The sequence below is a fragment of the Dicentrarchus labrax genome, unplaced genomic scaffold (assembly GCF_905237075.1).
Source record: "Dicentrarchus labrax unplaced genomic scaffold, dlabrax2021, whole genome shotgun sequence".
Lineage (NCBI taxonomy): Eukaryota > Metazoa > Chordata > Actinopteri > Moronidae > Dicentrarchus > Dicentrarchus labrax.
The window spans coordinates 25,056,583-25,072,535 of NW_026136715.1; the positions used below are offsets into that span (position 1 = coordinate 25,056,583).

Sequence of the window (15,953 nt, forward strand, 5' to 3'; positions counted from 1 at the left end):
GCGGTGTGTGTGTGTGTGTGTGTGTGTGTGTGTGTGTGTGTGTGTGTGTGAGTGTGAGTGTTAAGTGGCTGGTGGTCAGATCCTTAGAAAGAGCCTCTACTGACAGGGTTGGATCACAACAGCGCAGAGAGCAGCCAACAAATCCTGCCACAATTACAGACCTCAGTTCTTCTGGCCTCCCATCGGAGAGTCAGCCAGTCGGCCACACTGGATGACAATGTGAGAAAAAGAGAGGAATAGATGGCAAAGCAAAAAACTTTTAAACTTCAACTTGCCCAACTGACAGTACAGTACAGTGGCCTATGTTTGCTTACTGGGCCAAACTCTGCAGCTGCAAGTCTTTTTAAGATGAATGTGCATTTATAAACCTGCACTAAAGGAATTCAGGGAGGCGCAGTATCCTTAAATATAAAGCATATGTGATAGGGATGTACATCATTATTTGGAGATGAAAAAGACTTCCTGGACGTCGCTGCACACAGCCAAGAAACATTATCACTATGCTTTTGTACAGCTTTAGATGGGCTGGAAGATGCTGTCACCATTGGACAGAGCCAGGCTAGTGGCTGGTTACCCATCATTATGCTAAGCTAAGCTAACTGGCTGCTGGCTGTAGATTCGGAGTGAGAGTGGTATCGATCTTCTTGTCTAACTCTGAGACGGAAAAGCGAATATGCACGTTTCCCAAAATGTTAAACTATTCCTTTAAACTCAAACAAGCTGAAAATTGGAATTGAGCGATTGGAAGCTGACAAAAGCGACAGTAACTGTAATCTTACCTTAAGCCTCACCAAGACCAGTACTGAACTGAGCAGTTACTTACTTGTTAAGTAAGAGAAACAAATGTTGATTCCTCTCCTAAGTTGCAAGGCTACCCAGATTCAGGGTGATAGTTCAGACTTTGATTGAGGTTTGAAGCCACTATCAATTACACTGAATCTGTCCTGTTCATTTCCACAGATACTTCCACAGTAAAGAGAAAAGAAGTGACTGGAGAAATGAAAAGACAAAGTTCATTTGCATTCTGTCTATAAAAAAGACAAAGAAAGCTTAAATAGCTCGTCTGTGGCTAGCTTGGGGTCTGAATTTAGACTGGCCATATGCTCGGGTGAAGCATCACGTCATCGAGGACGCGCTGGCATGGTCATTGTGTGGCAGAATGCTAAGGAGGTGGCAGTGGGACGTGCATGCGTATTCATTTGTTTGTGGATGGTCTGCATACATTACCACCTACGGCTCGTACAGCCACATGTCCACTCCAAGTCACACGCACACACACACACACGGCCGCCTCTTCTTTCACAGCACTCAATAGCCTGAGAAAGCCCTTTGTCGTCCTTCGTTGTCGTGACGACGTGCCTGGGTCGAGTGAATAGAGAGTGGAGGTCTAGCTCTCCCAGTCTGTGGGCATTTTAATCAGCTTGTCACACTGTCTGTGGTCTACACTGGTGCTCTCCTCTGTCCCTTTATAAGGCCAGAGATGCTTCTTAGCATTTTTTTTCTTTTTCTTTTTTTTTTTTTTTAGAAAGCACATCTTCAGTTAAATTATTTCAGTGTCATTTTATGATTCAGGGAGCTCTGGGAGACATCAAGCCGGATTTTCTGCTTTATTATTGAATTACACAGTCCACAATGAAAAAAACATATATGACATATCCAGCCACAAGACCAGTGATAGCGAACCACAGTGTTATTGCTAATATGTCTGGACTGAGGGAAGAAAATCTGCTCTGCTTTCTGCCCATCCTCCAGTTTAATAAGTTTACAGTTATGAAACATGCAGTATGTCTTCTCAAAAGCCCAGAATAAGCCCAAAGAACCCCCCATCTATTCCCCGAGGAACGTACTGCTGGAGGTTTGAGTTTGAAACAAGGATCTGAGAACAAGATTTGTTTTATTCATGAATGAGTTTGCAGCTCGTGACCCCTGGCAAACCTTTGACTCATAACATGCTAAGTGGAGCCAGTCTCACGTCCCCTTCTGTATCACCCCTCTCAACAAATCCTCTCGCCTGTCTCTCCCTCTCTGGCCACCGTGCCTGGTATCTCAGGCGCCTATCTGGATGCCACACATACTCTAAATGTTTAGTCAGGGATTCTTTGCGGCTGTTGTCCCTGTAGGACGGGCGGTGATAAACGTTCCAGCATTATATCATTACAACGTTAGGAAAATATACTCTTGAGGTTAGACCAGACTAAAAGTTGAACATAAATTTTAATTCTCCTCCATTTATGTGCAAGCAAGACCATATTTTTCATTTTTTAAAAAGGAGATAAAACATTTTTAGGACTTATTTATAGAAAATTCCATTCAATGTCTTATTATGTAGGCCTATTGTTAGTGATTTAAGACAACAACAAACATTATGAGGACCCACTGTGCTGTTCAAAGTCCTGTCGTGTTTTTCGCAGCCACTGTTGTTTCTCCTACACATGTGGAACAGGAGGGTGAGGCGAGGGGGTTGTAATCTGCAGCTACACTGCTAGATGCCACTAAATCCTAAACACTGGTCCTTTAAGTTAGCAGGTAACCTCACTTGCTAACATTGCTTACTTGTTAGCACTGATTCCCACTAGATGCTACTTTTCTGTCACGTTACATCAACCCCTGCTGAGTCATTGGCAGCTGCTTTATAGGAAGGAGGTGGTCTAGTTAGCATCCATGGTTCCAGATGTGGTGATGGCAAATGACCAGACTGTCAAAAGTCAGCAACAGGTGTCCCCCTCGCCGCTCGGTGGAGGTGGGACTGAGCAACTGTTAACAACAGGAATCAATTTTAATTTCAGTTTGATTTTAATGACTTCCTGCTGAGCAACTATTTCATTATCAGCAAAGGTTTGGGACACAGCTGCAGCCTGAAGATAAATTAACTTTGGCTTTTCTAATTGGACCTTCCTAAGCCCCGCCCCCTCTTACTCTGTGCTCCAGAGCAAGCCTCAGTCAATTTCTCCTTTCCTTATGTATTTATTTTTCTTATTTGTAAAAGAACTGCAAATCTAAAAATCTAAAAACTTTGTGACTTATGAATTATCTTTTGTTGTATTGTCAAATGTTTTTTAAATAAAGTAAAAAAAATATTCTCTTTCCTAAACTTAGATATGCAAGGACTCTGCCTTGGTACAGGGGGGGCCAGCTCCACCAGGTGAGCTACCAGGGTGCCCCATGTCGCTTTTATCTTTTAACCAGAAACTTGACTGATGTTCTGACCGAGGCTTGGTCAACTGTTATTGGAGCACAGAGAAAAGAGGGGCGGGACATAAGAAGGGCCAATTGTAAGGGAAACTGAGATACATGTTTATGTCTTTATCAGGTTTATGTATTTGCCAATTGGTGCTTGCAGAGTTGGGAGCAGTGACCTGAACTTGCCACCCTACTGGCAGCCAGATGAAAGAGCTGTTGTAGGGTCAGTTCTGCTGAAACACTGACTGCTCTGTCTGCTGAAAAATCAAATATCAGCATGGGCGTCTGCAACCTTTAAGGTGTTTGTGTATGTGCGTCAGCCCTGACATAAATTAACACAACTTTCTATTAAAATGTCTATTAGGATCTATTGTAATGAATATAAAAAAACATAATGGTGAATCTTTCAAAATCCAAAATTGTTGATGTTGATTTAGCATCTATCTGTGGCGGTGAGACAGAGCACCCTTTTATTAATCAGCGTTTGTTTGTCACTGGGGGCTACCTGACTGTTAAACCACAGGAAAAACAACACAACAACACTTGGGCTGAGTACCTCACTGGCATGGCTGTTCACCTCGGTGTGCATGCATGCAAAGGCTGCCTACTTTCATCCCAGACGTGTTTCATCTGCAGCCAGGGCACCCATGCAGACATAATCCCACTGAATCCCTAAAAGGGGACCAGTGACAGGCGTTCCTAATTCACATTTCATTCCAGACCGCACTCAACAGTCCTACTGGGTTTTTGCTCATTGGGTAGCTACTGGTGGGTACTTCCTGGTCCCAGTGTGGTCCTTACACAAAAGTAGAGACGGCTGGTTAAACAGCTTTAAAATTATAATGCTTTCAAGAACATTAACAAAGGCCAGCTGGAAACGGCTACTGAAGCAGAAAGAAATCTATATAAGTGATTGAGCTGCGCGGATAGAGGAACGTGTCATAGGGTATATCTGCTCAAGTGGAATGAACACCTTGTGTAGGAAACACTGTCATACAACACTGACCGGTTTCATTGATCTCAGCTTCTCAAAACAGCCAGGAAAGTGTTATTATTGTTTTAATAAAATGAATAAAAATCAGAGCCAGAGAGCAGCACACTGTCCAATAAGACTAAGAGCTAATGTTAGCATGCCAACATGCTCACAATCACAATGCTAATGTTAGCAGGTACAATGTTTACCATGTTTACTAGTTCCGTGTGCTGAGATAAAATGATTAGTCGATTAATCGATTGGGTGATTGACAGAAAAACAATTGCTTTTGATAATCAATTCAAACCCAGCCCTGTCTGATCACATTTCATGGCCATCCATCCAATAGCTGTGGAGATATTCTAGTCTGGACCAAAGTGGAGACCAAATAAGATGCTATGCTATCCATAGACCCACATCCATGATGATGAATGATTATGTTTTCATTATTGTGTCTAGACGCCAGAAAATAATATGAACTAGATCCAAAATGGTGCACACAAACAATACTATACAAAGTCCACAAATGCAGCATACTACTGACTAAAGGCTGAGTTGAGCCTAAACAAGTGATCTTTGTCCCAACAAAACGCTTGTTGGCAGTGGGGGGTTCATGACACTGTTGAGTTTCTTCGTGTTCAAACAACGGTGACTGTGGACCAATCACAGTTGTTGTGGTCTACTTCGCTCCAATGTGTAGTTACATTTCTGAGGAGGTGCACGTCAGGCTAGCTTCAACACAGAAGTATAAACTAGGCTTTACAAATCTTTAACTTTCAGACCTTCATCTCAATGACAAAATATATTAATTACTAATAAAGCATATGTTATTTGATAATCTGTAAAGCAGACTGTTTCAGGGTTGAGCCATTTCAATAACAAATGACACTAGTATAACAAGGTAACCACAGATTTAGTCAAATATTACAAGAAACCTGGAAGACTGGAAGATACCTCACTGGTGAGTGACCAGTGAATCAGTACATGCAGGGCGGAGGCTAAATGAAGACTACAAAATGCTCCAATCACAATATTTTGATCAATTCCCATTTCCTCTTTCTTTTTTATATTCAAATTGACTCCAGCTCATTTAGCTCCCAAACTGGTGGTTTTGGACTATAGGCAGGTGGGCGTGATATCCTGGCCTTCTGTTAACGGGGCCGTGTGACGGACAGCTTCATTAGAAAGAAAATGGACGCCCCCCGGAGACACGCCTTTGTCCCCCCCCCCCACACAACCACCTCCACCCCACCCCTTAGCTTCCTGGGACTGGGAGAGAGGACAATCTGAGCAGGTCTTTTAGAGTGGGAGGTCTTCAATTGTCAAATGCTTAATAGACTGTGCTCTCTCCATCTTCCTCAGGAACACACACATGAGGGTCGGACGTATGCGCAGTGAACACACACACATACACACACACACACACACACAAAGTACCCATACACATAGACATTACCCCAGTATCTGAATCTCTGGCAGGAAATCAAAGATGATTGATGAGTGGAGCCTGGCTGTGTTGAAGGTCTGAGGTGTGTGATTGTGATCTGGGGACAAAGGATTCATTGCCAAAGGTTAAGCCTACGATAAAACCCTCAGGAAACCGGGGAGAGGATTCTAGATGCCATTAATCACATGAGCTCCCTCTTTTCAGTCGGTTGTCATCGTTTCGTATCAGTCAATGTCATCGGTGCGTTGTGGGAATCAGCTGCAGTAATATTCACTGTGGTAAAACCCACCTGGAAGTCCTGTTGAAGCACACTTAAATATGACGGGAGCCCCACAGACAGCGTGTCCCATTATGAGAAGGCCGCCCTGCCACTGCATCTCCAAGAGGGTGTGTGGCTACAAATCAGCAAATCTAGACAAATGCCAACCAAACTGCTCCAGGAAGCTTTGAGAGGTCTTTGTTCGAGGAGGGGCATGGGCACGGACCCAACACTAATATGGCTAATGGCTTAGGGAACCCCACCGCTTCTTTAATTGAAGCTGGCTCTCCAACGTCCAGCAGGGAGAGAGAGGAGAGAGCGAGATAAGGAACAGCGAAAGGAGAGGAGGGCGAGACTGGGGAGAGGGTTCGGTTTAACTCTGATCTTGAAAAGAAAGGAGGGGCTGTGAGGGGGATGCAGGAGGTCTGTGTGTGTGTATGTGGGTGTGGGGATGTAGCCAATCAGGATTTCCCCTGAGCTCTCAGGACACCTGGGATCATCAATGATTGATCAAACTAGAGGGTTTAACCGAGGGAGAGATGGGTAAAAAAAACAGGGACTGAGAGGGCAAGAAGTACAAAGAAATGTGTTTGTTTGTGTGTGTGTGTGTGTGTGTGTGTGTGTGTGTGTGTGTGTGTGTGTGTGTGTGTGTGTGTGTGTGTGATAATGAGAAAGAAAAAGTGAGAGGGGAAGCAAATTCTAACAAGAGAACAGACAGAAATGGACAGAAAAAACATTGAAATTGACCAAAAAGAAAACAAAAACCACCCTGAACAAAAGACTGCGATTCAGTTCACTGTATCTAAACCTGAGAGAGGCCGCTGTGGAAGCAAACATCCCGATCAAAGCCAAACCGCTGCAGCTCTACAGAGACCCCGCTGCCTGCCCACATGGTTTTGGCTGTGCTCAGACCAGCGAAAGACAAACAGAATCTCAAACCGACACACACAGACTGGAGCTTTATTCTTAGATACACATGCATGCCCTCGCAGTGACACTGTGCATATACTGCCATCTTTAAAGGGACGTTTTCACCACCTATTTTAGATGTTTTTGCCATCGGTCTTATTTGCTATAGCAACAGCTTGTTTGCAGAGACTGTGGACACGGGGACTCAATACACAGCTTGTTTGGTATCCACTGCTGCCATGAGACTGTAACATCAGACAGATTAAAACAAATTCACTCAATTGTCACAAAAGAAGCTAATTCCACAGTTAAAGGACATTTACTTTACTAATTAGTGTCTTTAAGGAGGCAGTGCTCTGATTTCTACTCATCAAAAAGTAGAGCACAACTGCGTATGTAAAACAAAGTTGTGGCTCCTGTGTGAAGTCTGGTAAATTGCCTCAAGTGATGTCACTTGAGTCTGAGTCAGTTGGGGAGGCGGGGTGGCGTTAGAAGGAAGTGAGATCACAAGACCTATGTGGTCCACGCCTCGTCTCTGCTTTAGGCTAGAGACTCAACACTACGTTAGCTGCTACTAGCATAACACAACTGAATCTCCTACCAAACTGGCCGCTGCCGTGTTGCATTGTGGGTAATGTAGGTGCCAGGTGTGGGAATAAACAGAACCCGGCTGTTCTGGATCTGCTGCATCAGTGACAGAGCTTTTGAAACTGTCAATCAAAAGTCTGGCAATGTTATGGCAGAGCAATGCTACACGATCTTCACGTTCTCGTATTTTACTTAAATAGAGTTCTATTTCTTCATGTGGGAAATATTGTGCTTTTTACTCAGCTACATTTATCTGACAGCAATAGTTACCTGTGATTTGCTTACAAAAATAAAATACAATACATTTCAGGTGGCTTGTGACGCCAGTTTATGAGTTGTTCCACCATCATTGCCCCTCTGAACCTCTCAGTTGGTTTCATTTGAAGAACTGTTCGAAAAGTAAAACTCAATATTTCACAAAAACAATACAAAAAATGAATCCAACTTTGTTTAGGCAACCGTTGTTGCCCCAGATTCATCTTGTCACCATTTGAAGGGGGGATGGACCCATAGATTGGGAGCCATTGGACTCAACAGTATATAAAGTATATATGTAATAATTTTGTACTTTTACTTAGTATTTTGAAAGCAGACTTTTACTTGTAATGGAGTATTTTTACAGTGTTGTAGTGCTACTTTTACTTACTATAAAGTACTAACATAAAGGAGCTGAGAACTTCTTCCACTACTGAAGGCGCCTATACTGCAAAGCTTCTTACTCTTCAGTTTGAAATAGCTTTAACCTTCATTCAAATCCTGGTAAACCTGCTGTAAAGCTGACCATTCATCCCTGTTACAAGGATATTGGTACCATTTTCAATGGCATGCCAAAAGTAATTTTCGAATACATTCTGAGCCAGAAAAAAAGACCTTTGAAAGAGTGAAATTGTGTGTGAGTGTGTCAATACAACAAATACAATAAGTCAGACCAGCAAACTGGACCAGGAAGTAGTTCTGCAATGCATGAGCCAACATAATAGGCAACATTAGGTTTCATTTCAAGGTAGAAACAAACTGAATTTGCATTAAAGTTTGTGAAAACCTTGACCTTCATTTGATTCTGGTGTGTTTACTGTTATAAAGGCACATTGTGTACTGGCATAGATTTACCGTTAAAAGTATTTCAATCGCCATGTAACCTGTTCGCCTTATTGTTTCAAAAGCTAAACATGGCTGAATGTTTTTTTCTTGTTTTCTTGGTTGCTGGCTTTCGGATGAAGCAGATTGGCTCCGGGGGCTGCCTGGCATTGTTGCTGAATCCTTGAATAAAGACTTGAATCCACTCCCTATGTCAGGACTGCTGCTTAGAAATGCATTATTAATGAGAACAGTCTGACTGATGCTTGGGATTAATTACAGTAGCCCCCCCGCCCCCCCTTCCCTCAGCACAACCAAACCAACATTATTTTTCTTCGGATTCAAGCTCAGAACTGAACTGTGCAAGTTGTTTGCAGGAGTCTTGACAGCGAGGACACAACAGACGTTACTGCCTGGTTCAATTATTTATACCCCCACACTCTGCAAAGCGTGCCCTTTTGCTTTCTTTCACATTGGACAGAGCAACAGTTGCTGTTGTCACCTGCTTGGTCACACAGAGAGAAGCTAAAAGGCTAAGAGCTTCTGCTTTATTTGCATCCTCTTTAGTCAATGCACTCGCTTACAAGTGCAGCTGGCCAATGCAGCACAACAACACAAACAGCATGGGTTAAAGTCGTTCTAGTGGAATAGTCTTCTTCTATCATGTATTCACGTCCTTCATGCATTTCTGAGTAATAAAACATGCATCATCGTGTCATTTAAGGCAATAAGCTGTCTGAACCTACTGCATGATGCTGTGAATCACGTGCTCATATGAATTTCAGTTCCTCTTCGGACTTTATACAGCTTTATATTTCCCATTCATTTTATTACCTCTTTTATACGCCACACCTTTGGTTATTCTGTGGTTTTACGTGTCATATTTGGTTCACACCTGAAATGTAGACTTTAACAGGCTATAAAGGCAAATTAAAACATAAAGAAAAGAAAAACAATCCATAAACTGACCTGGACTAACAACCGCAAAAAAAACACATCATAACATGTGCCATCTGCACAAAACAAAATGAGATTAATAATGGCCATACAAAAAATTGCTGGTATGATTTGTCAAATAATATTTAATGAAAAGACCAAACAATGAACTGATGTATTATCTGTGTATCCAAAGCCTGATACATGTTGTTCCTCTGAGCCATGGAACTCCATGGATGTCCAAAAACATCTTCAGTAGAAATGACTGGAATTGGGGCCACAGACACACACTCGGTAGGGAAGGCAGGAAGTACTGAGACAGACTAACACCCTTTTTCTAGGATTTGTTTAGAATAAGAAAAAAAACTAAATAATGGCAGCTTTGTCCATTAAGCAAGACGCTATTACCTTTTTCCCCCTAATGCATAATTATTAACCCGCATTCATCTTGCTGTCATACAGCTGACATGATTGCCATACAATTTTTCTCGCTACTCTCGCAAAAACCGACAATAGCTGATGACTGGGTGATCACCATGTGAATGTGGCAGATCCTCCATCCTCTTCATTCATCAGTCTAACACACACACACACACACACGCACAAAAACTCTCATTCTTGCTCACCGTGGGCTGTTGTTGGTTTCAATTAGTGGACCCAACATCTGACACCGGGCCACAGGAGTCTGTATTGATTGGCTGAAGCTATAGAAATGCATGTGTCAAGGGCAACTGGGGTCAAACTGTGGACCCCGGAAGAAGAAAAGACGCATGGAATGACAGGAGGGAGGGACAGAGGGAGGAGAGAGAGGCAGACGGACATGGCCTTTCTAGACATGCCTCTGTAAGAAGAGGGGGAGAGGAAGATCCATTTAGATGGGACACAAAGCCAGGAGGCCACAGTGTGTGTGTGTGTGTGTGTGTGTGTGTGTGTGTGTGTGTGTGTGTGTGTGTGTGTGTGTGGAGGGGGTATATAGGATAACCCACTGTGAAAGCCAGTTGGACATTTCTGTATTCTAGAATCTTAAAAAAAAAGATTTTGGCAAAGATTTAAGTTAGGTTAGTCAAGGGTTAAAGTTAGAGTTTGTTTAGGAGTGTGGATGACTGTAGCCAGCGCAAGAGTGTGTGTGTGTGTGTGTGTGTGTGTGAGTGAGTCTCTGTGTGTGTGTGTGTGTGAGAAAGAGCCTGGTAGGGGGTGAATCAGCAGCTGGACAAACAGACTTGATCCGACTACTGTTCAACTAATGGAGACCACTGAGGGCCTGGAGAACACACACACACACACACACACACACACACACACACACACACACACACACACACACACACACACACACACACACACACACACACACACACACAATAACAACAGCTTCTGGCCTGTTTCTCATATTGCACTCACCCACTTTCATGATGTGAAAGCATGATATTACAATAATAAGCACGGTGCATAGCTTGTGGGTTGAACCTGGTGGGAGGGATCATTTGTGTAAACCCAGAACAACAGAGGAGGGGGGGGGCACCCACCTGGAGAAAGACGCACACAGGGCAGCTGCCATCTGTCTATAACCGAGGAAACTGCGTACTCAAGCACAGCCAAAGTGTCTCTATGGCAATGAACTTGGGAGAAACAGCTAGCCTGGCTCTGCCCAAAGGTAACAAAATATTCAAACCAGCCGTCTAAAGCTAAGTAATTCACTGTTCTTGTTTGTTTAATTCATACAAAACATTAAGCATATGTGTTAGTGGGCTGCAGAGGGGTTGGTGTGTACATATTGGTTCCTTTGGGCGAACCCAGACTAGCTGTCTCCCCATGTTTCCAGCTTATTCACAGGGGCCAATCCCAGCCGACGTTGGGCGAGAGGCGGGGTACACCCTGGAGAGTGTGTGAGTACATCACAGAGCTGACACATAGAGACAAGCAACCATTCATGCTCACATTCACATCTACGGGCAATTTAGAGTCACCGATTAACCTGCATGTCTTGCAGTGTGGGAGGGTTCCCACTCTGTTTAGGAAATCATTTTCCAGGCATTTTATGGAATCTCGCTGGACAATACAGGACAGCAATAGTTTTTTCGGTGAAAATGGACAGAGCATCTGGGTCTGTGAAGTGAACCTTAAACCTGCATTCTATGTGATGGCCAGCAGGGGGAACGCCATTGGCTGCAATAACACACAGATACCATACAGTCTTATAGAGAAACAATCCGACTTCTGACTTGATTTATGAGCTCAGTAAACAGTTTCGTAATGAGTTTATGTTCTCAATCTCTTGCTTCAAGTCTTTTAGTAAACTATGGTCCCATTTAGTGTAAAATAGACCATAAAGCAGAATATGCTTTTGGGCATGGCTACTTTTGATTGAAAACTGCACCGCCAATGAGAGCAGCTCAACTCCCAGTACGTAATGGTACTCAACAAACCAATCTGTGACGTCAAACCTTTCCCTCTTCATGTCTGTCTCAGTGCGGCCCTGCTCTGATGACAGCAGCTATAATATTTTCTCATTATATCAATTCCGATACGATCCAATTCAACTACTGCCACTGCTAAATTTGTTACGTTTTCACATTCATCAAGATGAAACAAGCAATTTACAATACGTCGGGAGCATTTAAGAGGGTGAGATGAATCCGAATGGAACACCTGTACAAACACACACACAAAAAAGAAAGATTTGGGATAAGAACAGAAACATTTTCATGGAGAGAAGACTCCTTCATGAACTGCTAGGTATTATAACTATTGCATGGTATTAAGGTGTGATATCTGATATGTCTTTACATGGCAAAGTCACGGAAATATGACTTCTACTGAACATGAAACTTGTTCTTAAAGAAGTGAAAACAACTCAGGCTTTCATTTGCTTTCAATTGCATTCCAGAAGGTTCCTAAAATCTCTTTCATTTCCTTCATACATCTGTTGAAAAGAAGTCAATAGAACTATGAAGTAGTTCACTGAATGTGAAACTGACTTGATGTGATTGACATTTGCTAACAGTGTAGGCTGCCGTTCGAACTAAACATCTTCACCAAGTGTGCAGCAGAGCAGACAGAGAGTGTGACAGAAAGACAGAAATGTTCAGCTGTCACACGCTCAGGACTTTTATGATCGGGTTACTGTGTTTGTGTCATTTCCTCCTGTTCTCTCACTGTGTGGTCAGCTGTACTGTAACCACCGTGAAAATCTATACTCCCCCTTCTACACCAAGACACACTGCAGCCTGTTTGGTTAGCCCCCCAGACTGCTGGACCATTCCTCCCGTTACATCCGGAAAATCTAAACAAAGCACTGAGCATTCATGTCTTACTTTCTGTTCACAGGAAACACGATTTCTGCAGACTTGTAGCAAAAAATTAACCTAATGCATATTTCTTTAGAGGGTGAAGGGGTTGTCAATCAGTACCAGTAAATTAATTATTACTCCACTTCTCTGTTTGTTCATCACTATACTAAACATTAGGGCTGTGTAATGTCAAGAATAGATGATACGATACAGCGGTTGTGAGGGTTTTTTTTTATGCAACCAGAAACAGTGGGATCTCCCCTATTACAGTCCCTGTGACATCCAACATCGTAGCCCTCAGTTTATAACAATCTAGCAGTTGGGGGTTTGAACACAAATAAATATTGTTCTTGTGAATCAATACAATATCAGAAAATAAAATGTATTTATTTTCATACATATTAAAAACCCAGAGACAGTCACCCAGCTCTGCGGTTCCTCTCAGATCAATGGAGCGTTATAGCACATTGCCTGAATGCAACTGGCATCACATTGACATACACTAAACCACTAAAGGAGCCCACACATGATCAGCAGTGAAACCACCCTGCGCTGGCTGTGCCATTGTTTTCCTATGGGGAGCAAGGCAGTGCCCCACAAGGCAGAAGCGCTACCCTTGTGTGGTGCACCGCTCAAATTTACCTTCACGTACTTGCCACTGACCAACTTGCACAATTCTTTATACCTGCCAGGGCTCCAGACTAACTTTTTGCATTGGTTGCACTGGTGTGCCTAACTGTTTTTTTTAGGTGCACCAGCACAAAATTTAGGTGCACCCAAATTTTTCACTGCGTTGCCTTTAACGCCGTAAGGTCACCTTTTTATTGCTCTCCATACTGTCACGGCATATCGTGTGTTTTTTAGACATGTCATTTTTTTTTTTAAGTTTCGATACGAAACGTTGTTGACCGCTCACGAATGCACCATTTCCGTCCATATTCTGACCGCACTCCTGACAGTACACGCAGTGCATTGTGTTACGTCCTTTGTTGTACCTCAGCCAGGGAAATTGTTTCAGCCAGTCCTGTCTGAAGGAATATATTTTGACCTTTTTAATTTGGGTCTCGGAGCCGGGCTCTATCCCAGACTCGGTTGTCTCCTCCTCTGGTTCCGAGTCTGATGCTGTCACCGAAGGACCGGGGCTCGGCAATTTTTAAACACACACAACTTAGCGCGGTGAACAGGACCACAGCCAATCAGAGGCAAAGATCCGCCCGAGCTCTGTCTCTTATTGGTTTAGAACACGATATGCTCCTACCATGAGTGTGTGAGTTCGCTCACAGGAGAACACAGAGAGATGATACGGTTGCGAAATAAATTGTGTTATGTTTTCACCCGGGCAGCGTCAGGTGCACCAGTGCGACGTAGAAAGATTATAAGTCGCACTCTTACAAATTTTGGTCGCACTCTGGAGCCCTGCCTGCGCTGCGCTTTGCCTCTACAAGCGTCTGCACAATGCTCTCTGCCAGGCAGCTTAAGGCAGGAATAAAGCTGCTCCAGGCAGACGTGCACAGTTCAATCAGATATGTTTGCATACGTTTACATCTGCATCTGCTAGTTTTCATCTCCATTCTGGACCCACCTCCCGATGGGAGCAGAATCAACCAATCAGCTTGCTTGATTCTTCTTACGTCAACTCCATGCGACCCACGGTTACCCGTGACACCCTTCCGTGAGCGGATTTGCGCAGATGCTTAAATTTTTCTTCGGAGGAACAGGAATCCATGTTTAAGCTGTCAGTGACCTTCCATTTGCTACTTTTTGCCATAGAGATCATTTAAAGTCATTACATGCCCCTTCCCCCCAAAGAAAAAAGTGGGTAAAATAACTGGATTGGTTTCTTATGAAAAGTCACCATTTTTGAGCCATCACACTGCTGAAATGAGTGAATCAGCAGTAGACACGAAAATCACAGATCACTTCAAGATTCAGAAGAACAAGTCTAAATGGCATGTTTTATGTATGATTTGTGCTGCACATAACTACAGTACTGACTTACTGAAGACATAAACAATTCCAGCATAAAAACTATTTCCACAGGGGTTCCAGGCTACTTATATCAATAATCTTTATGGGCTTTATGTTAATAAGCAGACATGTTTTTATTGTGGCTCACTGCCAACTGGATCACAGAAACGAGGCAGACTCTTCGACTGCCGTGGTCAAACCGGTCAAACAAACCATCTAAATGATTTCCTCCTCTTTCTGCTGCAGCTGCTGCATTCGGAGGAAACACACAGACCAAATCATGGTTCTCTCTGCTAAACTCTGCCCACGGGCCAAGGTCCTTTACTAAATTATACCGTTCAGCAGAGAACAGCGTGCCTCTCCTCTCCTCTCCTCATCTAATAAAACAGTGAGTGAGCAGCCACTCACAGAGGCTTGGAATAGGTTGGCAGAAAAGCATCTATCCTGTCAGCTCCCGTGAGCCAGAGAACAGAGTAATTTAAAGCCACTTTTCAGGTTCAATACCAAGCTTCCGGATAAATCTAACATGGAATGAGATCAGCATTTCCCGTTGAGCTACTGTTTAACAGTAAGTGGAATTCCAACATTTATAGCGCAACTCAACAACATGCATCAAGTCAGTGAAGGCTACTCTATTAACATCATTTTAGGACTTGGCTTGCTGAAAAGAAACCAAGAAAATGGATAGTAATTACTATCAAACAGTTTTCTGTTTGCTTGCCAGGCAGACTATGTAGGTAATTTACATGATTGTAAAATGATCCATTATGTGATACAACTCTGAGTGAGAAAGAGAGAGTTTTTTTCTATATCACAAGTTTTAAAAATAGTCTGCTCGGAACAATAATGTGTGTCTGATGTGTTTTTACTGCAACAAAAAGTATCCACATCAAAATCCACATCAAAATCCTAAAAAAAAAGCATCTACTCCTTTTCCCTCATTAAACATTCCGTCTATGAATATGCAAAGTTTTCCAGCTGGACACAAGATGTCTCCTAGTTCACTGTGAAGTCCATCCTCAGTGGATGTGCACTGGACCAGGAGAACAGCATGTTTTAGAGCAGAGGAGGGCTTTCACTTGACCGTTTTCCATTTGCTTATTGATTAGCTATGACTGATTTCTATAGTTCTCATTGCTGCTCGTGAACTGCATTATCTATATTTTAAAAAAGCATAAGACGCATGCACAGTAAACAGATGTTCCTATTCCTAAAAACCGGCAGAAATAAGTCAAATTTCTCCCAATAGACTCTACTGAGAAAATGAGTCTTTTAAAGAATTATGGCGTTATGGGTTGAGTCCTGCACTGCAGCAACCGTTATCAA

At 42.9% G+C, this 15,953-nt stretch overlaps 1 protein-coding gene across 4 annotated transcripts in view; it reads right to left on the reverse strand.

Moving 5' to 3' along the window:
* Nucleotides 1-15,953, reverse strand: part of plxnb1a (plexin b1a) — a 69,123-nt gene that overhangs the window by 44,975 nt on the left and 8,195 nt on the right. The window contains exon 2 of one of the 4 annotated variants that reach the window (XM_051425174.1): nt 5,610-5,697. The exons of the other annotated variants lie outside the window; for them this stretch is intronic. The gene's annotated coding sequence lies outside the window, so the exon portion shown is untranslated. The remainder of the gene's footprint in view (nt 1-5,609; nt 5,698-15,953) is intronic. 4 annotated transcript variants of the gene reach the window in all.